This window comes from Mustela lutreola, chromosome 6 (assembly GCF_030435805.1).
Source record: "Mustela lutreola isolate mMusLut2 chromosome 6, mMusLut2.pri, whole genome shotgun sequence".
In the NCBI taxonomy this organism is placed as follows: Eukaryota; Metazoa; Chordata; class Mammalia; order Carnivora; family Mustelidae; genus Mustela; species Mustela lutreola.
In genome coordinates, this window is record NC_081295.1 from 55113076 (window position 1) to 55138825 (window position 25750).

Genomic DNA, 25750 nt, shown 5'->3' on the forward strand with positions numbered 1-25750 from the left:
AGAAGACAGTTTCAAGTAATATGGACAGGAATAGGAAGTCAAAGGAAGGGGGAAAGAAGGAAGCAGGCTTGTGTGGTTTTGGACATGTTCCCTGCACACACGCAGCCAGTTATGGTGGGGTTGTGGCGTGGTATTAATAACTGACAGCTGTTGTTAACTCCTATGGAAGAGTAGATAACCTTACGTGGAATCCATACCCAGATCCTGGGCTGCAGAGTAATGAGTCCCCCTGGAATGAAAGCTTTGGCCCTCTTTGTTGTAACTATTGATCTACTGTAGAGGCCTGATGTGATTTAGATGAGGGAGGAAGAGATAATGGCATTGATTATTCTATTTGGGAAGCACACTAAGACAGAACTAAGGTACAATACATGAACGGAAAAAAAACCCACTCAATCATTCCTTGTCTTTTCTTTGCAGTCCAAGACAACACAAGTTGTCATAGTGACAGGGGAATACATCTTGATAAACAAGTAGCTTTGAATTTCAGGGACAATTTGGTGTGACAAAACCCTAACATTGCTTTTGCTGTCCTAGCTTTTGGGGGACCATGGATGACAGTCCGGTCAAAGCCCTGGATAGTGGCTTACCACTGAGGGGTGAGCTTGAGGGACCGAGTGCTCACTCAGGGAGAAGAGTCTTCCCCAGTGGAGGTCATAATTTTTCACTTCATTAGGTAAAAATGTCTTTGATTCAAAACTGGACTGTGTCATGTAATGAATGTAGTGGGGCTGACTTAGACCATTCATCATAGGTCAGTTTCTCAGCTTGAGATGGAAGGGCTGAGGGGTGGTAGATTTTACCCCGAGGGGATATTTGGTCATGTCTGGAGACAGTCTGAATTGTCTGGATTGAGAGTGGAGGTACTACTTTAATCTGGTGGGTAGGTCCCAGGGATGGTGTCAAACATCATACAATGCACAACAGCCTGATGCAACAAAGGATTATCCAGCCCAAATTGTCAGTACTGTCAACATTAAGAAACCTTGGTCTAGTCTATTTTGTAACAGGGTTACCTAGAATTTGTTTAGAATTTTCCACCAAAAAGCAGCTCAAATGCCTAATAGATTGCCTTAGAACAAGAATCCAAGAGAAAAACACAAATGAAAATGAAAAGCACAAACAAAATGAAAAGTATGGTTGCTGTGTTTTTTGCCTGGGTCTTATCCCTGTCATCTGCTTACAAGCTATTTCAACTACAGCATATCACTGGTAAGCATCCCCGCTTCCCCCCACTCCTGTTTCACCCCAGCCACTGCATTCTGGGGAGAAATTGAAGAGGTAGAATAATGTCCCTGACTTCCAGTGGGTTAATATTCTAGGCCTGTAAATAATAGAATGGGGTAGATTTAGAATGTCTTTTCTGTGACAAAGAACAGTAGGGACAGGAGAGGAATTGTGTCATGATGTTCTGGAATTCAGAGTCAGAAAGAATGAAGATCTTATCTGTTGTAAGAAACCAGTGTGGAGTCTAGCAGTTATGAGCTCAGACTTGTCAGGTGGATAGAGTTGGTGGTATTGCATAAAGTGGTAGGATTCTGAAGCAAGCTAAAACTCTCTTGAATGCTCATTTCTCACCTGTGAAGTGGGCTTACTTGTATCTTCCTCACACACTTATGAAGACTTTGTGGTATACTGCAGTTATTTTTAGCTTTCATGACCTTTTTCGCAGAAGAGAAGACTGCAGGTCAGCAGCATGGATTAGAGGTAAACAACAAGTCCAGGGATGTCTGGGTGGCTCTGTTGGTGAAGTGTCTGACTCTTGATTTCAGCTCCGGTCATGATCTTAGGGCTGTGGGATCAAACCTTTTGTCAGGCTCTTCATTCAGTGGGGAGTCATCATTCAATGGAGATTCTCTTTCTCCTTCTACCTCTGCCCCTCCTTTCTCTCCAGTCACATGAGCACTCTCTCTCAAATAAATACGTTTTTTTTAAAGGTAAACAATACCAAAGGACTAACGGACACATGAAAAGGTGCTTGACATCCCTTGGAATCAGGGAAATAAAAATCAAAACCACATGAGATACTGCTTCACACCAGTCAGAAAGGCTAAAATTAACAAGTTAGGAAATGACAGATGTTGGCGAGCATGTGGAAAAAGAGGAGCCATCCTACATTGTTGGTGGGAATGCAAGCTCGTGCAGCCACTCTGGAAAACAGTACGGATGTTCCTCAAAAAGTTGAAAATAGAGCTACCCTATGACCCAGCAATCACACTATGGAAGAGCCCAGACGTCCATTAACAGATAAATGAATAAAGAAGATGTGAGATACATACACACACACACACACACACACACACGAATATTATGCAGCCATCAAAAAAATTGAAATCTTGCTATTTGCAAAAACATGGTTGAAACCAGAGGGTACTATGGTAGGTGAAATAAGTCAGAAAAGACAAGTATCATGATCTCATTGATATGTGGAATTTAAGAAATAAGGCAGAGGATCATAGGGAAGAGAAGAAAAATTAAACAAGGCAAAACCAGAGGGAGACAAACCATAAGAGACTCTTAATCTTAGGAAACAAATTGAGGGTTGCTGGAGGGAAGGTGGGGGTGGGGAGTCTGGGTGCTGGACACTGGGGAGGTTAGGTGTTGTGGTGAGCACTGTGTGTTGTGTGAGACTGATGAATCACAGACCAGTATCCATGAAACAAATAACACATTACATGTTAATAATAAAAATAAAATAAAATCATTCAGTAGCTTCACGGTAAAATAAATAAATAAATAAATGGTAAACAACAAGTTTGAAAAAGCCAGAGGTATACCTGAAATCTGGCCTAAGGTCAGAGTTCTGCCCATAACATGGGCCATACAATTTTCTCCTTTGATTCCCCTGAGCACTCCTATTGCATTAACACTGGATGCATATCAGCCTCCATCACACACCAGGTACTATTCTGGTTACTAGAGACACAAACACAAGTAAGACAAAAGCACTAGAATCATGGTATGGGTTGGGCAGATTTAAAGCTGAGATGGTCTTTGAACTGGCACTGAATAGTGAAGAAAGTTCGGATGGGGTGGAGCAGAGAAGCCCCAGAGACTCTCGAAGCAGTAAAGGATAGTGTTTGGGATCTGCTGGTAGTTGAGCAAAGAATTGCAGGATTCAATAGGATGTTACATAGTCTGTCCTTTATGAGTGGGAATACTTTATGCTGATCTAAAACTTCAGTTTACAAAGCATTTCCACATGCTCTGCCACCACTGCCACTACATCATGATGAAATGAACCTTTATTGAGGACTTACTATGTACCAGGAGCTAAGGTGAGCATTTTACAAGAACCAGCTTGTGTATTTTAAACAAGAAAATGCAGTCTATCAGGAAGATGCTACTATCAATGTGAGGAAGGAAATTATTAATTTATTTGTTAATTATGAAGAAACTTAAAGGGGATTTAGTGCCAAAAATTTTTACACCAAAATTTACATACTAGTTAATAGCATGTTTTGAATAAAACAGGCATCTTTGACTCCATGTCCAATGCTGTCTTAATTAACAGTTACATATATGTCTCACATTTCCCTTTCTTCCTTATATGTTCATTCCTTTCAAGATTCTAAATTCTCTAAGGGCGAGGGCTATCTGTCATTGTGTGTCCTTGCAGTTTGGGTAGGGGTCAGAGATAGGGATCAAGAATTAGGTGTCTAGAGCAGAATCAAGATTTAGGAAATATTGGTGAAATTTAATAAAGATTTAGTCCTGGGAATTATCTCAAGGGAGTACTCTCCTTTAAAAGGTATTGGTAAAAATGGAATGATCCTGGGTATGAAAGAAGCAGCTCAATTTGAAAAAGTGTGATGATTGTAGTGTTTTTCAGTGGGAGAATTAATAGAGAGAACTCTGAATATTACCTTATCTGGCCAACCTAGGCTGTTTGCTTAGGTTCAGGCCATATGTGTAAGATTCCAGTGAGTTTTCATCAGCACATGTGTCCCCAGTGAGTCTTTGAAAGAATGAAAACTTTTCTAAGTACTGAGCTTTGCTTGCTGGGAAGTAAGAGAAGTTACTTCAATAATGCTGCCAGTAGTTCAGTAAGGATTGAAGTAAAGAGTTGAAGCTTCCCCATCCTGGTGCCCATTAGCCTAGTGGGCCTCTAGATATGTGCAAGTGTCTGAAAACTCACAGAGCAGGTGGCAACAACAGGGATTTTTTTTCTCTTAGAACTGTTTTTTTAGATGAGGGTTCAAATAAATTTTAATACTTGAAAATTATAAACACTTAAAGATCACACACTGATTATGATATTATGATCTAACATTTTGATTTCAGGGACTTGCATCAGGATCTTGGGTTCTTGATGAGAGGGGTTGAAGATGTGTACATATAGGAGGGTTGTGAATGACTGGCTAGAGACAGGATGTAGTAGATCATATTTTCCAAGATGGCCACATCAAGGTCTTTCATCCTACATACTCTTCTTATAATTTGATATCTACATGCTTCCTATCAAGAAGTGGAGTTAACATTCCCTTGGAATTTGAGCAGGCCTGGGACTAGAGAGGAAGTGATGTAATTCCTGAGGCAAGGTCGTAAAAGAAGATAGAGCTTCAACATGGTCTCTCTTGGGATACTTGCTCTGGGAACCCAGCTGCTATGCTGTGAGGAAGCAGAGGCCACCTGCAGGTGTTCTGGCTGAAAGCCGCAATTAAGAGCTCAACAGACAGTCACCATCAATTGCCAGGCACATCAGTCCTTTGAGGTGACTTCAGTTCTAGCCACTGACTGCAATTGCATGAGAGACCCCATGTGAAACCCTTAGCTGAACCCAATCAACCCCAGGACCATAAGAGATAATACTGTTATAGCCACTTAGTTTGGGGATGATGTGTTACACAGCAATAAGTAATTGGAACAACTAGTTCACTCACTTCCTGTACTATGTTCACTTTTATAGATTAAACATTTTTATGCTTTTGTTATATATAGCATACATACATTACACGTGAGAAAAAGCCAGTGATATGATATATAAAACCTTTAAAAAGGTTTGCTAAACTCTTTAGGCTTTATATATATATGTGTATGTATATACATACATACATATGTATATGTGTGCATGTTATATAAATATAATCATAAATATAATCATATATATAATCATATATATGTGTACATATATATATATATAGAGAGAGAGAGAGAGAGAGAGAGTGCATGCAAATGGATCTGAAAGCATAATTCAGACATTCCAAATCCTACATCATAATTTCTCAAATTTAATTTAGAACTTTGCATTTCTGCTGACATTCTTGTTTCTTGTTTTTTGCTGAAATTGGTTTTTAATGATAATCTTACTGCTTGTGGGCATTTAAACTATGAATTCTGAGATTAGCAGTAGAAGTTGAGTTAGAGAGATCTCATCATATTCAGATAGCTGAATAGCCAAGCAAATCACTCTGTGAACTGTCACCCTTACGGCTGATAAATATCTTTAATCCTATTCAAATATATTCTACTTCCAAGGCAATCCATAATATGGTTCCCCCCCACCATCAATTCTATTTGTGCAGGTTGCCAAAAAACCCCAAATTATTCTCCCTCCTTTAGATACATTATCAGAATATATCAGTAATATATCAAAGGTGTACTTGACCCAGGTTCCTACCTCCTCTCAATGGAGTAGGTTAAAAAAAATACCTTTACTTATATGGTATGAAGACACAGGCAAAATCATATATAGGGTCAATACATCCTGTGAATTGGATTCAGAGGAAAGACTTCTCTCTCTCTAAATGGAGTTCAATCACCTAAATAGGACAAGTGAAAGAGAAATAACAAAGAGAATGGTCTGATGTTGGCATAAAGCTGAGGCCAGTTAATTGAGTATTAGTTGATGGTACTGGGTCCAGATTGCTAATGGTATATAGTATAGCCATATCCTGACTCCTGGAAAGAATTTTCAAGATTCCAATGATAATTTAACCCTGCAGACTAAGTCCTCAGACATTTCCATTGGCTTCCTGTCTAATTGCTCTACAGTTAAAAAATAACACTCAAATAAAAAGAAAATACACCCACACAAGAGCTCAACAGTAGTTAAATCTGAGTAAGGCATATGCTGAGCTCCTAGCCCTTGGAGTTACAGATGAAATTCAATTCCTGCTCTAAAGCTCAACATATAGATGTATTATATTAATTTGCTAGAGTTGTTGTAACAAAGTACCACAGACTTGGCTTAAACATCAGAAATATATTGTCTCAAGTCCAAGATCAAAGTGCAACAAAGCATCTTTGGTTGACCAAACTTTATCCAAGCTTCTCAAATGTCTCCTAGCCCATCTGTGCACTTCCTTGTAAAATGTAGTTTTAGCAAGAATCCTGCTAGGCACTTCATCTTCAGCCTTGATATCTGATCAGGTTCCTCACGTTCCATCATCCCCTGGTTGATAGATATCTAACTCTGGCCTGTCTTCAGCAAAAACACAAACACAAACACAAACACAAATAAAAACAAAAAACTCCCCCCCAAAAAACCCCCCAAATCCATTAAGTTTATTTAGCCAGAACCTCATCCTTACTCTTAAAGTTCCCTCTTGGTAATTTTCCATCCACCAATCACCATCCTGCATCTTGGCTGTAAATTTCCACTTGCTCATGTTGTGTTTGGAGTTGAGCCCAAACTCTCTCCACTGTAAAATCCCACCACACTAGTCTGCATGCTTACTGTGATGGTCCTGAATCCTTACCATCTTCACTAATTGTCCCTGAATACATTATTCTCTTTAATGGGTGCTGGTAGAGGTGTATCCTTCTGAGGGCTGTAAGGGAAGGGTCTATTCCAGGTCTTTGTTCTTCATTTGTAGATGGCCATCTTCCTGTTCACATGTCATTCTCCCTCTGTGTGTCTCTGTGTTCAAATTTCCCTTTTCTATAAGGACACTAGTCATATTGGATTAGGGTCCCACCCTAAAGACCTTGTTTTAGCTTGATTACCGTATAAAGACCCGATAGTCAAAAAAGGCCACTTTCTGAGGTCCTGGGGGTTAGTACTTCAACATAAGAATTTTGGGGGAAGGGAGGTACAATTTTACTCATAGCAAGTGTGATAGGCAAATAGAGAAGAAAGTGAAGTTAAAAAACACAATGATAGGAGGACTTGCTGTCTTTCTGGAAAGTCAAGGCACATGCAATTAAGACAATAATTCAGCTGTGTGTAGTACAGATCCAGAGACTTCTAGCATGACACCGCCTTCAATATCAGGGGTCAAAAGGGATCCCCAGAATTGTACACACTCCTTGTAAAACACCCTCTGAGTTTCCCCACACTACTTATGGTATTCTCACTACTTTCTGCCTAGAGGCTTCAAGACTGTTGCCCCTAATCATGGTTTCCACCATATGAAGCCCAGTTCTGCCCTCATCTGTGTGCTAATTCCCATCAGTCTATGCAAAGACTTCTTCTGGAAAGACTGCAAAGACTACCTTCTGGAAAACACAAGCTGTCACTGGCAAAATACCCATACCTTTGACCTCCTTTCTAAATATGCTCTTCACTTTAGCCTGTCTGAATCCTGGTACCACCAAGGAGGCTGTTTCCTGAGCCACTCTTTCAGCTGGTAGCCATTTTTCTCCTACAGCTCTCTTATCATTGGGTCAAGAAGTGAGGTATGAGTCTTTCTTGCTCCATATACATTCTTCTTTTCCCTTAAAAAGAAACACCTTTGAACATTATATCTTCACGTTATAACCTTATACTTATCTACTAACTCCCAGGGCAGTCTTTCTTACTTCTTGAAGATTTTAGCTCCTGGCTCACTCTCTACAAAAATACTCCTATTATAACTCATGATGAGTCTTATATCCATATAGGAAATTATTCTAAAACCTTGGCCTCTCAGTTTCTTGACCTCCTCTATTCTAATTATCTTGTTTCCCACTTACCTCAGTCATGTGATTCCCATGGTCAATCATATTTAAAACTTGCCATTTTCAATACTTGTTAGATAATCTTTACCTCCAGCATCCCATTCCATCCTATACCACCATCATATATTTCAGGACCATTCCTCTAGGATCCCCATTCCTTCAGCCCCATCAGCTCCTATAGTTCGATACTCTTTTTTCACTGTCTCTCACCCTTTCCTGATGACTGCAACCAGCTCCATGTCCTTAATTCCTTATTCAGCTAAAATGTTGTGGACAATCATTAGAGCAACTCCTTTACTTATATCTATAACATCCTCATCCTCTCTCATTTTGATAATGCCAGCAGAACAAATATAATTTCTTAAATTCACCTCTCCACCTATTCCACATCTGCATGAGGATATTGAAAAACACAGTCCTTGTTTCCTGGACTGACTTTAAATCCATGCCTTTATACCCGTTTTCTGTTCTTTCCTCACCAACCTCCCAATGATTTTACTCAACCTCATAGCTAAATATTTCTTGGAAATTTTGCATTAGGGAACACAACTCCTGTTGTCATGATTTAAAATTCATTTTATACATGAAGGGTAAAATTTATTTAAAAGGGGACAAAGTTATTCTTCTTTAAAAAGACAAAATTCTCCCTGAGAAGTCTTTCAGTAGTTACTTCTGCAATTGCAGTTTAAGAAGTAGTTCATAAAAATTCAGAAAGTTTAGGTAACTGAGATTTTATTCCAACTGATGAATCTGAAAGATCTGGTAGTTGATGCTCTAATTGGACAACCAGGACAGAATTCTTCATAAACTAAAGAGAAAAATCAGTTCTCTAAGAAATGTGGGCTCATCAACTTCTTTTTAGAAGAAGATGTCACCCCTTACCACTCCTAGTTTTCTCTCAGGCAAAGTACTGTTCTGCTTTGGACATACTTAATGGGCCAGTCATAGTTACTCAAAATGTTCAAATGCAAACTGATGATAATGTCTTCCACTTAACATCATCTCTGTTTTCAAGCACTGCATGTGAATTTGAGATTTGAGAAAAAGTATTTATATGTCATGTATATGTATTTTGTGTGTGTGTGTGTGTGTGTGTGTGTTTGCTTTTACTTTCTGAGAGACTAGTTTCCAGTTGTAGTTTGACTTGCATTCCCTTCCTTCTCTTAGGAAATTTAATACCTGACTCTAATCTAAACTCCCTGTTTGTGTAACAAAAAAAAAAAAAAAAAAAAAAAAAAAAAGAAAGAAAGAAATAAATAAAAAGAAAAGAAAAAGAAAAACTGAAGTGAAACTGTGGACCCTTCCTTAATCTTGAAACAACCAATTACCTACTCTACCTATTCATAGGTTCTCCTTCCCTTGTTGGTCTGCTTCATGGATTTCCCAACATAGAATAGTATCTATTTATCTAAATCAAATACTTTCCTTAATAGTACTTCAAACTACTTTCTGGTAACCGCCTGTAATTGTGATGGACATTGCTGATGAAAGGTAGGATTCTCTAGAATTTAATGGAAAAAAAAGAATAAAAACATTTTGATGAATTTTGTTGATATTAAAATGAGTGATTTTTTAAAGTAAAACTTTATAACTATTTTCAAGATCACTACTGGGGAAAGGTAGTGGTTTTAACACTGGAAACGCATATTTCCACTTCCTTAAGTTCTCAATTCCCTTCTATAAAGAAAGGAAAGCATAAAATCCCTACTGGTCACTAAAAGTACCTGAGACTGAGTCTACCTGGAGGATACAGGGCCTGCTATCTCAGTCTTTTTTTTTTTTAAGATTTTATTTATTTGAGAGAGAGAAAGAGAGAGAGAGAGCATGAGAGAGAGATATCACAAACACAGGGGAGGAGCGGAGGGAAAAGCAGACTCCCCAATGAGCAGGGAGCCTGATGTCTACTCAATTCCAGCACCCTGGGATGATGACCTGAACTGAAGGGAGACACTTAACCAACTGAGTCACCCAGGTGCCCCAATGTTATCTCAGTCTTTTATTTATTTATTTATTTATTTATTTATTTATTTATTTATTTTTATTTTTTATTTTTTATAAACATATATTTTTTATATACATATATTTTTATCCCCAGGTCTGTGAATCACCAGGTTTACACACTTCACAGCACTCACCAAATCACATACCCTCCCCAATGTCCATAATCCCACCCCCTTCTCCCCAACCCCCTCCCCCCGGCAACCCTCAGTTTGTTTTGTGAGATTAAGAGTCACTTATGGTTTGTCTCCCTCCCAATCCCATCTTGTTTCATTTATTCTTCTACCCACTTAAGCCTCCATGTTGCATCACCACTTCCTCATATCAGGGAGATCATATGATAGTTGTCTTTCTCTGCTTGACTTATTTCGCTAAGCATGATACGCTCTAGTTCCATCCATGTTGTTGCAAATGGCAAGATTTCATTTCTTTTGATGGCTGCATAGTATTCCATTGTGTATATATACCACATCTTCTTGATCCATTCATCTGTTGATGGACATCTAGGTTCTTTCCATAGTTTGGCTATTGTGGACATTGCTGCTATAAACATTCGGGTGCATGTGTCCCTTTGGATCACTACATTTGTATCTTTAGGGTAAATACCCAATAGTGCAATTGCTGGGTCATAGGGCAGTTCTATTTTCAACATTTTGAGGAACCTCCATGCTGTTTTCCAGAGTGGCTGCACCAGCTTGCATTCCCACCAACAGTGTAGGAGGGTTCCCCTTTCTCCGCATCCTCGCCAGCATCTGTCATTTCCTGACTTGTTGATTTTAGCCATTCTGACTGGTGTGAGGTGATATCTCATTGTGGTTTTGATTTGTATTTCCCTGATGCCAAGTGATATGGAGCACTTTTTCATGTGTCTGTTGGCCATCTGGATGTCTTCTTTGCAGAAATGTCTGTTCATGTCTTCTGCCCATTTCTTGATTGGATTATTTGTTCTTTGGGTGTTGAGTTTGCTAAGTTCTTTATAGATTCTGGACACTAGTCCTTTATCTGATATGTCGTTTGCAAATATCTTCTCCCATTCTGTCAGTTGTCTTTTGATTTTGTTAACTGTTTCCTTTGCTGTGCAAAAGCTTTTGATCTTGATGAAATCCCAGTAGTTCATTTTTTCCCTTGCTTCCCTTGCCTTTTGCGTTGTTCCTAGGAAGATGTTGCTGCGGCAGAGGTCGAAGAGGTTGCTGCCCGTGTTCTCCTCAAGGATTTTGATGGATTCCTTTCGTACATTGAGGTCCTTCATCCATTTTGAGTCTATTTTTGTGTGTGGTGTAAGGAAATGGTCCAATTTCATTTTTCTGCATGTGGCTGTCCAATTTTCCCAGCACCATTTATTGAAAAGGCTGTCTTTTTTCCATTGGACATTCTTTCCTGCTTTGTCGAAGATTAGTTGACCATAGAGTTGAGGGTCTATTTCTGGGCTCTCTATTCTGTTCCATTGATCTATGTGTCTGTTTTTGTGCCAGTACCATGCTGTCTTGATGATGACAGCTTTGTAATAGAGCTTGAAGTCCGGAATTGTGATGCCACCAACGTTGGCTTTCTTTTTCAATATCCCTTTGGCTATTCGAGGTCTTTTCTGGTTCCATATAAATTTTAGAATTATTTGTTCCATTTCTTTGAAAAAGATGGATGGTACTTTGATAGGAATTGCATTAAATGTGTAGATTGCTTTAGGTAGCATAGACATTTTCACAATATTTATTCTTCCAATCCAGGAGCATGGAACATTTTTCCATTTCTTTGTGTCTTCCTCAATTTCTTTCATGAGTACTTTATAGTTTTCTGAGTATAGATTCTGTGTCTCTTTGGTTAGGTTTATTCCTAGGTATCTTATGGTTTTGGATGCAATTGTAAATGGGATTGACTCCTTAATATCTCTTTCTTCTGTCTTGCTGTTGGTGTAGAGAAATGCAACTGATTTCTGTGCATTGATTTTATATCCTGACACTTTACTGAATTCCTGTATAAGTTCTAGCAGTTTTGGAGTGGAGTCTTTTGGGTTTTCCACATATAGTATCATATCATCTGCGAAGAGTGATAATTTGACTTCTTCTTTGCCGATTTGGATGCCTTTAATTTCCTTTTGTTGTCTGATTGCTGAGGCTAGGACCTCTAGTACGATGTTGAATAGCAGTGGTGATAATGGACATCCCTGCCGTGTTCCTGACCTTAGCGGAAAAGCTTTCAGTTTTTCTCCATTGAGAATGATATTTGCGGTGGGTTTTTCATAGATGGCTTTGATGATATTGAGGTATGTGCCCTCTATCCCTACACTTTGAAGAGTTTTGATCAGGAAGGGATGTTGTACTTTGTCAAATGCTTTTTCAGCATCTATTGAGAGTATCATATGGTTCTTGTTCTTACTTTTATTGATGTGTTGTATCACATTGACTGATTTGCGGATGTTGAACCAACCTTGCAGCCCTGGAATAAATCCCACTTGGTCGTGGTGAATAATCTTTTTAATGTACTGTTGAATCCGATTGGCTAGTATTTTGTTGAGTATTTTCGCATCTGTGTTCATCAAGGATATCGGTCTATAGCTCTCTTTTTTGGTGGGATCCTTGTCTGGTTTTGGGATCAAGGTGATGCTGGCCTCATAAAATGAGTTTGGAAGTTTTCCTTCCATTTCTATTTTTTGGAACAGTTTCAGGAGAATAGGAATTAGTTCTTCTTTAAATGTTTGGTAGAATTCCCCCGGGAAGCCGTCTGGCCCTGGGCTTTTGTTTGTTTGGAGATTTTTAATGACTGTTTCAATCTCCTTACTGGTTATGGGTCTGTTCAGGCTTTCTATTTCTTCATGGTTCAGTTGTGGTAGTTTATATGTTTCTAGGAATGCATCCATTTCTTCCAGATTGTCAAATTTATTGCCGTAGAGTTGCTCATAGTATGTTCTTATAATAGTTTGTATTTCCTTGGTGTTAGTTGTGATCTCTCCTCTTTCATTCATTATTTTATTTATTTGGGTCCTTTCTCTTTTCTTTTTGATAAGTCGGGCCAGGGGTTTATCAATTTTATTAATTCTTTCAAAGAACCAGCTCCTAGTTTCGTTGATTTGTTCTATTGTTTTTTTGGTTTCTATTTCATTGATTTCTGCTCTGATCTTTATGATTTCTCTTCTCCTGCTGGGCTTAGGGTTTCTTTCTTGTTCCTTCTCCAGCTCCTTTAGGTGTAGGGTTAGGTTGTGTACCTGAGACCTTTCTTGTTTCTTGAGAAAGGCTTGTACCGCTATATATTTTCCTCTCAGGACTGCCTTTGTTGTGTCCCACAGATTTTGAACCGTTGTATTTTCATTATCATTTCTTTCCATGATTTTTTTCAATTCTTCTTTAATTTCCCGGTTGACCCATTCATTCTTTAGAAGGATACTGTTTAGTCTCCATGTATTTGGGTTCTTTCCAAACTTCCTTTTGTGGTTGAGTTCTAGCTTTAGAGCATTGTGGTCTGAAAATATGCAGGGAATGATCCCAATCTTTTGATACCGGTTGAGTCCTGATTTAGGACCGAGGATGTGATCTATTCTGGAGAATGTACCATGTGCACTAGAGAAGAATGTGTATTCTGTTGCTTTGGGATGAAATATTCTGAATATATCTGTGATGTCCATCTGGTCCAGTGTGTCATTTAAGGCCTTTATTTCCTTGCTGATCTTTTGCTTGGATGACCTGTCCATTTCAGTGAGGGGAATATTAAAGTCCCCTACTATTATTGTATTGTTGTTTATGTGTTTCTTTGATTTTGTTATTAATTGGTTTATATAGTTGGCTGCTCCCACGTTGGGGGCATAGATATTTAAAATTGTTAAATCTTCTTGTTGGACAGACCCTTTGAGTATGATATAGTGTCCTTCCTCATCTCTTATTACAGTCTTTGGCTTAAAATCTAATTGATCTGATATAAGGATTGCCACTCCTGCTTTCTTCTGATGTCCATTAGCATGGTAAATTCTTTTCCACCCCCTCACTTTAAATCTGGAGGTGTCTTCGGGCTTAAAATGTGTTTCTTGGAGGCAACATATAGATGGGTTTTGTTTTTTTATCCATTCTGATACCCTGTGTCTTTTGACAGGGGCATTTAGCCCATTCACATTCAGGGTAACTATTGAGAGATATGAATTTAGTGCCATTGTATTGCCTGTAAGGTGACTGTTACTGTATATGGTCTCTGTTCCTTTCTGATCTACCACTTGTAGGCTCTCTCTTTGCTTAGAGGACCCCTTTCAATATTTCCTGTAGAGCTGGTTTGGTATTTGCAAATTCTTTCAGTTGTTGTTTGTCCTGGAAGCTTTTAATCTCTCCTATTTTCAATGATAGCCTAGCTGGATATAGTATTCTTGGCTGCATGTTTTTCTCGTTTAGTGCTCTGAAAATATCATGCCAGCTCTTTCTGGCCTGCCAGGTCTCTGTGGATAAGTCAGCTGCCAATCTAATATTTTTACCATTGTATGTTACAGACTTCTTTTCCCGGGCTGCTTTCAGGATTTTCTCTTTGTCATTGAGACTTGTAAATTTTACTATTATGTGACGGGGTGTGGGCCTATTCTTATTTATTTTGAGGGGCATTCTCTGAACCTCCTGAATTTTGATGCTTGTTCCCTTTGCCATATTGGGGAAATTCTCCCCAATAATTCTCTCCAGTATACCTTCTGCTCCCCTCTCACTTTCTTCTTCTTCTGGAATCCCAATTATTCTAATGTTGTTTCGTCTTATGGTGTCACTTATTTCTCGAATTCTCCCCTCGTGGTCCAGTAGCTGTTTGTCCCTCTTTTGATCAGCTTCTTTATTCTCTGTCATTTGGTCTTCTATATCACTAATTCTTTCTTCTGCCTCATTTATCCTAGCAGTGAGAGCCTCCATTTTTGATTGCACCTCATTAATAGCTTTTTTGATTTCAACTTGGTTAGATTTTAGTTCTTTTATTTCTCCAGAAAGGGCTTTTATATCTCTCGAGAGGGTTTCTCTAATATCTTCCATGCCTTTTTCGAGCCCGGCTAGAACCTTGAGAATTGTCATTCTGAACTCTAGATCTGACATATTACCGATGTCTGTATTGATTAGGTCCCTAGCCTTCGGTACTGCCTCTTGTTCTTTTTTTTGTGGTGAATTTTTACGTCTTGTCATTTTGTCCAGATAAGAGTAAATGAAGGGGCAAGTAAAATACTAAAAGGGTGGCAACAACCCCAGGAAAATATGCTTTAGCCAAATTAGAAGAGATCCAAAATCGTGAGTGGGGAGAAAGGGGATAAAAAGAGGTTCAAAAAGGAAGAAAGAAAAAAGAAAAAAAAAAAAAAAAAAAGAAAAGAAAAGAATTTTTTTTTTAAAAAAGAAAACACCTAAGAAAAATGTAAAAAAAAATATATATATATTAGATAAACTAGTAAAAAATCGTTAAAAAAGAAAAAGGTAACAGTTAAAAAAAAAAAAATTTTACCCGAAGGCGAGAAAAAAAAAAAATGAAAAAGAAAAAATTAAATTAACTGCAAGACTAAAAAAAATCACAGGAAAAAAGCCATGAGTTCCGTGCTTGGCTTTCTCCTCCTCTGGAATTCTGCTGCTCTCCTTGGTATTGAAACCGCACTCCTTGGTAGGTGAGCTTGGTCTCGGCTGGATTTCTTGTTGATCTTCTGGGGGAGGGGCCTGTTGTAGTGATTTTCAAGTGTCTTTGCCCCAGGCGGAATTACACCGCCCTTACCCGGGGCCGGGGTGAGTAATCCGCTCGGGTTTGCTTTCAGGAGCTTTTGTTCCCTGAGCGCTTTCCGTAGAGTTCCAGAGGACGGGAATACAAATGGCGGCCTCCTGGTCTCCGGCCCGGAGGAGCCGAGAGCCCAGGGCCCCACTCCTCAGTGCGCCCTCAGAGAACAGCGCCCAGTTACTCCCGTCTGCCTGACCTCCGGCCGCGCTCCGAGCTCACCGAGCCTGCGACCGGTTCAAGGTAACACGGAGCTGCGAGCTTACTGTCGGCTCTGTCTCTGTAGCCGGCTTTCCCGTTCCAATACCCGCAAGCTCTGCGACACTCAGACACCCCCGATCCTTCTGTGACCCTGCGGGACCTGAGGCCACGCTGACCCCGCGTGGGCTTCGCTCCGGTTTAGCCTCTGGAGCGATGTCCCTCCGCGGAACAGACTTTTAAAAGTCCTGATTTTGTGCGCGGTTGCTCCGCCGCTTGCCGGGAGCCGGCCCCTCCCCCCGGGGTCTATCTTCCCGTCGCTTTGGATTCACTTCTCCGCCGGTCCTACCTTTCAGAAAGTGGTTGTTTTTCTGTTTCCAGAATTGCTGTTCTTCTTCTCTTCGATCTGCCGATGGATTTTCAGGTGTTTGCAATCTTTAGATAAGCTATCTAGCTGATCTCCGGCTAGCTGAAGCAGTCTCAGCTTGCTACTTCTCCGCCATCTTGACTCCTCCCAATGGATTTCTTTTACAAACCAAGATCCTAGCCCCTTTTGGCCATTGGAAGCGCTGTGCTTCTGGGTTGGTCTGGGATGCTTGGATCTCTGCAAGTAGGTGCAACTGTGGGAGGGATCAGAGGTCCAATGTGTTATCTCAGTCTTAATGGTTCCAGTGAATCTGTTGGTTTTTCATCTAAGATGCTCACATCTCTTTCTTAAGTATGAGAAACATATAAAAATTAAATAGGCAATACTTGGACAAATTTGGGACTTGTTATTCATAGTCAAATCATTAAGATCTTGTCTGTCCTTTTCATCTTAAAGAAAATTCCATATTTTGCTTAGATTTCTAGATAGTGTACATATTTTTCTGTCTTTATTGAACTGATTATTTATTTAAAAATCATTAATGTAGTAAATTTAATTAATAGAGGCTAACATTAACAGATGTTAACATTAGTTAAACAAACTGTCCACTTTGTAAAAACGTTCTTATCATAGGTATTATCTTTTTATACCCTGCTGAATTAAAATTGTTAATGTTTACTTAGGATTTTTGCCTCTATTTGCATGAGAGAGATTAGTCAATAATTATTTCCTTCTAATAACCACCTTTTGTAAAGATTTTGGTAACAAGGTTATCATAGTTTCATAAAATGGCTCAGGAGTACACATTTTTAATATATTCATGAATAGTATATGATTAAAATTATGTCTTAAATGTTTGGCAGACTTTCCTCTTGGAACAGTGTGAACTAGAATTTTCTTTCTTGGAGACTTTTAATCTCTTTGTTTTTGATGTTTTGCAGCTTCACTCTAATCTTTTTAAGTGTGGATTTCTTTGTGTTTTTTTTATTCTGTTTTGGATCTTAGGGCTTCCTGATTCTGAGGATTAGTATTTTTCTCCATTCTTTACATTCTGTCCTCCTTGCACTCTAAATATATTTATTTTATTCCTTCTTAAACTCTTCTCTATGTTTCTCAATTTCTCCTTTATATTTTCCATCTTCTTGCCCTTCTGTGCTGTAATCTGAAATTTACCTTTTAATCTATTTTTCAGTTTTCTAGTCCTCTCTTCAGCTGTGTCTAATTTTCATTTGATTTGAGTTTTGTTCATTATTTACTTACTGTTTTATTTCTAGGAGTTCTATTTAATTCTCCTTGGTTATATGTGTGCATGTATGTATGTATGTATGTATGTATTTAAATAAGCTCCATGCACAGTGTGGAGCCCAATGTGGGGCTTAAACTCACAACTTTAAGATCAAGACCTGAGCTGAGATCAAGAGTCAGATGCTTAACTGACTGAGCCACCCAGGCACTCCATCCTTCATTAGTTTTTAAAGTCTCTTGTTTCTGGCACACACTTCCATTTCCATATTTTATTTCTTTAAACATATTTTTAAATTATGTTTAGTCAGCTAACATATAGTACATCATTAGTTTTTGATGTAGTGTTCAGCGATTCCTTAGTTGTGTATGACACCCAGTGCTCATCACCATACATGGCCTCCTTAAATACCTTTCACCCAGCTACCTCATCTCCCCCCCCTTCCCTTCTGTAACCCTCAGTTGTTTCTCAGAGTTCAAAGTCTCTCATGGTTTGTCTCCCTCTCTGATTTTATACTCATTTTATATTTTATTTCTGATAATTTTATTATCTAAAGTCTTATTTATGGAGTCTTGTTTGTGCATATGACTAGGTTCTCCACTGTAAGCTCATGACATATTATCCATGGCATTTCTTTGAAGGCTGGATTGCAGGTGGGTTTCCATATAGGATTTGCATCTCTCTGTAAAGTTACTGATGGAGTCTTCAACCCAGGGTTACTGTAAAGTGCATTCCTAACTTGAACTTTGTGAATGACTGCAGAGTATAAATTTGGTTGGTAAACTCATCTGATGCCTGGTGTTGTTATAGATTTTCAGGGAAAATATTTTCCTCCCAGTGCCAATTTTCCTGTTTTACCCAGATAGGCAATTTTTGTTGCTTCTCCTAAGGTATGAATGAATGTTGAAGAGCTAGGACTTTTTTCTTAGTTTGTATTTACACTTTATGCTAGGAGATATTCCTATTAAATTTGCCATCTTGAGAGAGATTCTCTTAGTTTGGAACTCCTGTTCATTTAGAGATCATAAAGTTTAAGATCAACTTCAGCAAACACCCTCAGGGTAAATGCTGGCTTCAGTAATCAGCTCACATCTCCTCTTACTTCTTTGAGTGATTTTTGATGTCTGTAAATTTTTGGCATTTCTACTATCTCATATAAGCATTTAAAGCTTTTTAAAAATTCCACTATTTTCAGTTCTTCTTAGAGACAATGTCTATTCAGAGTTTATAGTCTATGATCATGTATAGAATTTCCAAAAGCAAAACTCGGGAGTCCTTTTGAGGACTGGAAAAACCATAGCTAGGCTTGATGTTTTTTATTTAGCTGAGCTGACATATTAAACTAATTACAAGTTTCAGAAACAGTAAAGCATTTATTTGCTGCTAATGTCATTCTGTGGCTTGGTTCTTAATTATATAAGAATGTCAATTTTCTTTTGTATAAGAATGGGAAATAATGATTATTTGATCCTTTTAGTTCTTTGAATTTTTAATAAATAGGCTTCATTATTTAACTTGTTTTCAAAAGCCTAAACCAAGCAAGAGTTTAAAGACATTGCTTGTGTCTAATCTGGAACTTGTAGAAACTTAAAAACTAGTTAGTGGAGAAAATGCTAGAAATTTACATAATGGCTTATAGATTTTTAAAATAAATTCTTTTTCTTTTCTCGGTACATGAAAAATCAAGAGTACACTGTGCTTGAAATTTATAAGTTCTCACAAACATTTTTTCTACATGTTGACATAAGAGTAAAATAATGAAAAGCAACAGTCATCTCTTAAGGGATTACAAGTCCAGCAAGGAAATGGGAAATAAAACTTTCAGTCTAACATTTAAAAGGCTCAGGTTTCATAAAAGGACATGAGTCTTTGTAGAGTTTTTCACTGAGACAATGCATGTCTCAAGTGGAGGCTTTGGTGTGAAAGATCACAAGACATCATTTCTTCAGTTTAATAATCCATTTAATACCATCTTTCAATCCCATTTCATGCTCAGTAAAGCAAGAATAAGTGAACTTTTTGCTGACACTGGTTTTGTTGAAGAGCTTTTGTTTATAAAACGGTGGCGACATGATCTTATCATGGTCCATCATTATTGGGTTGCTTCTGTCCCCCATCCGAGTAATGCTTTCCTGTGATGTGTGCAATTTTTTCATAGCAATGACTCCTGTCTTATGCTAAAGTGGTTTGACAGTACTTGTTCGCTTTTAGAAGAGAGACACATTCCAACATTCTGCCTCAAAAATCTATTTAAGTGTTCACCTTTACTCAAACATCTCTGAATTCTGAGAAGAAAATATGAATTATACTGTTTAAAAATGAACAAAGACAAAGGAAACTCTGGACACTGAACAAACTTTGGGGGTGCTGCACAGTGGGTACTTGATGACTCTATGCTGAAGCTAATTCTTCCATGAGCTTTGATTACCTATGAAACACAGGCTGACAAATTACTAAGAAAAGGAGTCGGGGGAGTCGAGCAAAGAAAACTCAGCCCTTAGCATTATGTCTACTTAACATCTGTGAATGTTATGTACTATATATTTCTATTTTTCCTGTCTGAGATTCATAATAGTAATCAGAGAATGATATGAGTTTAGGATCAAAGATGTTTACATGGGGTATATTTTAATGGCCTGACTCAACATTTGCAAAGGAAATTCATTATTATGGCTTTCATAAAATTTGTATACTATGACAATTTTATCTTAAATTTTTATAGCACTTCATGGGCTGTTTTCACACAGTAAGTAATATTGCTCTTTCTTTTTTAAGATGAAAGAATGGAAATTTAGAGACCAAATGAATGATCTTATCAAAGTCTCATAGCACAGTGTTATTAGCAAAGCCACATTCTGAACGTAGGTCTTCTGACTCATAAATCAGTGCCCTCTTTGTCACACCAGCCATGCTCTTTGGCATTCCAGGATTCCCTGATGTCCCTCTGATTACTGTCCCTCTATCACACTTGGAAGGGCACCAAAAATATCACACAGATCAACAAATAGTTGATCTAGGCACTCACCACAAATCTGATCCCCAGTTTAGGAGATTCTTTCTACCATATCACAAAATAAACATAAATTTCTATGCACAGCAATGGTCTATTATGGATTCATTAAAATTGGGCAATGGATACACACACCACTAAATAACTAAAGAGACAGTTTAGAAAAATATTTATGAATGATAGTTCCCAGAAGGGTTTCACATCATGAAGAATCTAACAGATATAAAATGTCCACTGTATGTGGAATGTACTCCTGGTAAAAGTTCTTTGCCAGAAGGACCTGAAGAGAGGGGGAAATATAGGACGTGTTTAAAGGAATATCAGATTTCAACCACCATCAGCATAAAGGTAGAGGGTGTAGAATATCTTAATAACTCTGATGTGTACAGAAATGTTTGGAGAATAGAGAAAAATATTACACTTAAAAGTAGGGAGCTGTGTTTCAGGGAAGAGAGCTGGAAACCCAAATCAATGACTGGGATCAGCCCTTATACTGCCACGAGAAGCAGGAGTCTTGGGGTGAGTCTCTAGTCCTTTCTGAGCCTTGGCATTCTCTGTAAATGTGGGATAATGACTTATCCCACAAAGTGGTTTAAAGGAGTAAATTAGATTGAGTGTGAAAGTGCTTTGTAGATTGTAAAACAATACACAAGGTAAGGGAGTGTGAAGGACTGCTTGTCGCATATGTCTGTAAAACTTGGCTATGGATTTTGTCTTGATGGTACCAAGCACCCAAGTAGTAAAACCACCTTCCTAAACTGCTTTGGGTGCTTTACAGACAACGCTTTTTCTGCCATCCCTTTCCCAATACCCCATGGTTGTTCTTTGACTTGATGCACCAGTTTGTGAAGCTATGTGTCAAATGTCAGATGTGGCATTGGGGAAATGGTGCAGTAAGTTTTGTGCCTCACTAGAGCATTACTGAGTATTTTGTACACTTTGGTAATGCCTAAAAGTCAGTCACCACTAAGAGATGTGTTCATGTGATAGCTCCCATTCACATCTGAGATGCTATGTTTGTTTACACCTGAAAAAATATTTTCATTAAAAAATTTTTTTTTCAAGAAAGTGCATCATTCTTTCTTTCCTACTCCTGGCTCTTTGTTCCCTTTTTTGAATTCCTAGAACTGGGCATCATACTCCACAAAATTATCATGGCAACCACGATCGGTTTCCGTTTGCTTAGACACATTTTCCTCAATCATGGGCAACAGAATGATAAAGGGTGGACTTCTATAGCATGTAGCTCTTCCCATCTTCATTGGCAATGCTGTCAAAACAAGCATAGGTGAGTTTTCAAGTTATCTGTGAGGTCAACTGGAAATCAAAAGGCATGAAAAACAGTCAGTTTGCATTTAACTAGGGGGTCAGTAGAAAAGAAAATAAGACATTTCTTGCATCTAAGAGTTCAGTCATATGCCAGATATTAATCACACTCCCACATAATTAATGTTGTGCTTGTGTTTTGACAGATGGCTTGATACAAATTAGAAACCACCTTAAATCTTATTCAAGATTCTTTTTTAAATGTCAGTACTGAATTTCATACAGTCTGACATAAGAGCATGTGTATAAGGTGTAGAGACAGACTGCAAAGAAGCCCCAGCAGTTATTAACAGATATGTAAAGCAGTATAGATTTGGGGGTGTGCTATATGACTCTGTCTCTGCTCCAACTTTTATCTGTATCTGGGATTGAGACAGAGAAGAAAGCTGATCAAATGTACAAATGAAACAAAGATGGGCAGGATAACGAACAAGCACGACAGACTCAAACTTAACAGGAAAAGAAATCTGGCATTGAGAGTAGATTTACAGTAAGTCATAGGTAAGAACCAAAGATCCTATAATGAAGAACTGAAGGCTTCAGTTTCACCGAAGGTGATATGGTTGCAATGAATAAGAAGACATAAAATTAGTCTGTGTTGATAGGAGGAAATGTTGAAAGATACCTTTTGCATCTATTAACAGAGTCCGTCCTTCCTCAAAGGCTGCACATTAGAATAACTGAGGAACTTTTAAAATAAATTCAGGTTCCCTGGGCTTTCCACAACTTGTCTACATTCTTTTTCTGAACATCTTGCAGCTACCTCTTCTGGCATATGATGTGACTGTTATATTCTTGTGGTTCTAAAATCTTTTATTCTATCCCATGATATTTTTGTATATCTGATTCAGTATCTTCAAAAATTAACTTTTACATTTTCCTGAGATTACCTCCATTCTGTCAAGAACTAGCTGGTAAGACTTGGCTTTATTGAGTATTGGCATTGCTGCAAAACACGAATGTTCTTGGCATAATTCCTCACAACTGCCTCCCTAAGTAGTTTCTCTCATATTTCATGATTTGGTTGAAAACCCAATATGGTTAGGAAAAAGATGTGCATAAGTGAAGCGTAATTATATTGATTCATGTTCAGCTGATAAAGATTTATTTGTCCTCAAGGCATAATAATGGCCGAGATTTGCCCATGATCAATAACTCTTGAACCGATAAATCTTGATATTGGCAACAAAAGCCAATATCTACTTAAACTTTTTTCAAAGTGTTGTTATAATATGCTGATGGCATGAAACATATGGGCACATAAAACATAGTCTCTTGAGCTTTATGTTGACACTGTATTTGTATCCTCTAAGAGTTAATATTCTAGATTCCAGTGACATAGAAGCAACCTGCTGATCAAGGGGAAAGTTAATAATGAGGACTGATAGTTAATAACAGTTTTTAGAAGAGCAAATAAGATTAGTGTATGTGGAAGCACTTTGTTGAAACACAAACCACTGTAGAAATGTGAAGTATAACAGAGTTTGCCTATGGGTTTTAAGCTTTGTGCAGCATGCTTGCAAAATAAAGATTTTTTTTTTTTTTTTTAAAGAGCAGGAATAGAAGATATGAGAGGAAATGAGGCAAAAGGAACAGTGACAACACTATATTGGGTACCTAGCATGAGCCAGGAGCTAAGGGGATTATATGATGTGTATTTTTATATTTCATTCCCATAGTCCTAATAGGTTCAAGCCAAAACTCAAGCACAACTCAAATTCCTACAGGTTTAGCCTAAGGTTTAGGCTAAGGAACTGGTTCTACAGTTTTAAGTAGCAGAGCTGGAATTTAAGTCCATGTTTGTCTAAACCCAAAGATCATGGTCTTTCCCGGTTGCTGTAAGCAGAAAGTTTCAATGGTTACCTTTTCAAAGTCATTTGGGATTTGTTAGTGGCATGGCAAGTCCTTTCCTTAGACTGGCTAACAGGCCTGTGCTGTTCTTCCCTTTTCACACCAGCATTATTTTCCCTGCTACACTCACATGCCTCAGAAAACTCTGTGCCATGACACTATATATTGGTGACTGACAATGATAAAAGGATGAATCATGTAGGTTGTTCCTTGAGAAAGGGAAAAGATTTGGGGGGACAGAAGGATGCTGGAATGTCTTCGGCCTTCAGGTACACTTAGTGTCTTTCCCTTACCATCTGGTCAGCTGCCATTAAAAAAATACCATATCCTGGGGGCCTTAAACACTAGAAGCTTATTTTCTCATAGTTCTGGAGCCTGGGCAGTCTAAGATCAAGGCGTCAGCTGACTTGGTTCCTGGTGGGAGCTCTTCTCCTAGGTTATGGATGCCTACTGTGTCCTTATATGGTAGAGAGAGGGAGAGAGAGAGAGAGAGAGAGGTTGATTGATCTCTGATGTCATTTTCTCTTTTTGTAAGGATACCAGGTCAAGCAGATCAGGGCTCCACACTTAATGGCCTGATTTAATATTAATCACCTCCTTAAAGACTTTATCTCCAAAATAGTCACATAGGTATGTGTGTGGGGGTTTGGATTTCAACATATGAATTTTGGGGAGCACAGTCAATCCATGGCAACCAGTGCAGCACATTGGACCTGTACGCAGAGATGTCCTCATGGGTTCATGTTCATTCTACCACCTATGGCCGTCCACATAAACTCGGACAAATTTCTTATAAACCTTCCTGAATCTCAGTATCATCATCTGACTGATAACGTGGAAATCATTATGCTGGCCCAGTGAATACCAGTGGGTTACAAGGAGGAGGGACCTTGACAACACATAGGTAGTCCTGTGTTTCTGTGCATAAGATTTCCTGAGAAAATGTAAGTGGGACTAACATCCCAAAGATAGACTAGAGTGTCAGAAGGAACTTCTATTTTCTGAACTATAGAAAGTATTCTAAAATCTCTAAACATCATCTTGTAGATAGAAATTTTAGAAATATATTTTAAGTTTTTATGCATGTTCTTTTAGTCATTTACTTATTACTGTCTTTTAAATTTCCCAGGTAATATACAAATACATATTGCAAAAATACTGATGATACTGAAATAAAAAGCAAAAATATCTCTTTACCTTTTTTTCAGAAATCCCACTCCAAGCTGCAATGATAACTACTATTGTCAATCTGGTATGTTCCATGTTATGTATTGACAAGAACGCAGGTGTATTTCTATATATGTTTTTGTAAACATGTATAAGCACAGACTTTTGTGGAACGCTTCCAGGTTTGTTCTTTCCCTTCTCATTGAATGTGTATTTGTCTTCTTTAAGATTTGTTATTATTTTCTTTTTTGAGTTAAAGATTTGCTATTATCAGCATGTGTTGAGATTTCTGCCCCTTATCTGGATTATAGGTTTAAAAGACTGTGCTTTTTGCAGTATCAAACCAGTAATTTTCTCCTATTTCCTACTAATTTTTAGAAAACAATGAAGCAAAACGTGCAATTATTTCACTATCTTGGTGCAAACAAACACTGCTGTTCAGACAAAGAGGAAAGCACGGCTGAAGCAGAACTCCCAGTCACCAAGCAGTTTAAAATATCTGTTGGTGGCATCTAACTCCAGCAGCGTAATGGTAGTTTAAGGATATACATGTATATTGCATAAAAGCTCAAGTCATTTTAAATTCAACATTGTAATGTTTGAGTTTACATGTGAAAGTAATTTGTGGAACCATACAGGTATGTTTGTGCAAAGAAAGAAAAAGTAGTCTCTTTTTGTTAAAAGGCACTTCTTCTAAAAGTACTTATGAATTTTCCCATATTCATCTGTGCGTGTGAGGTTTTGTCATCTGCCTGAAAGCCTTGTCTCTCTTGCATGTAATAAACGGGTCTTATTTTACAATTCATTACAATTTCACTTAGTCTACATGATTCACGTTAGTCTTTCTCAAACAATTTGTGCATTTCCTCTTAGAAAAGAGAATAGTCTTCAGATGATTTTTTTTAATGTCACCAACAAAACACTAAAGATATTCCAACCCCGCTAACAATTTGACTCTGTCCTGCTCACTCTGAGCAGTACCATCCAGTGCAAGGCAATGTCTTGATGGATC

The 25750-nt window shown here is 38.2% G+C and overlaps 1 long non-coding RNA gene across 1 annotated transcript; it reads left to right on the plus strand.

Moving 5' to 3' along the window:
* Positions 1-1467: 1467 nt before the first annotated feature.
* Positions 1468-24823, plus strand: LOC131833141 (uncharacterized). The gene is made up of 2 exons (XR_009354335.1): positions 1468-1707; positions 24780-24823. It is a non-coding gene; the product is annotated as an uncharacterized LOC131833141 (long non-coding RNA).
* The last annotated feature ends 927 nt before the right edge of the window (positions 24824-25750 follow it).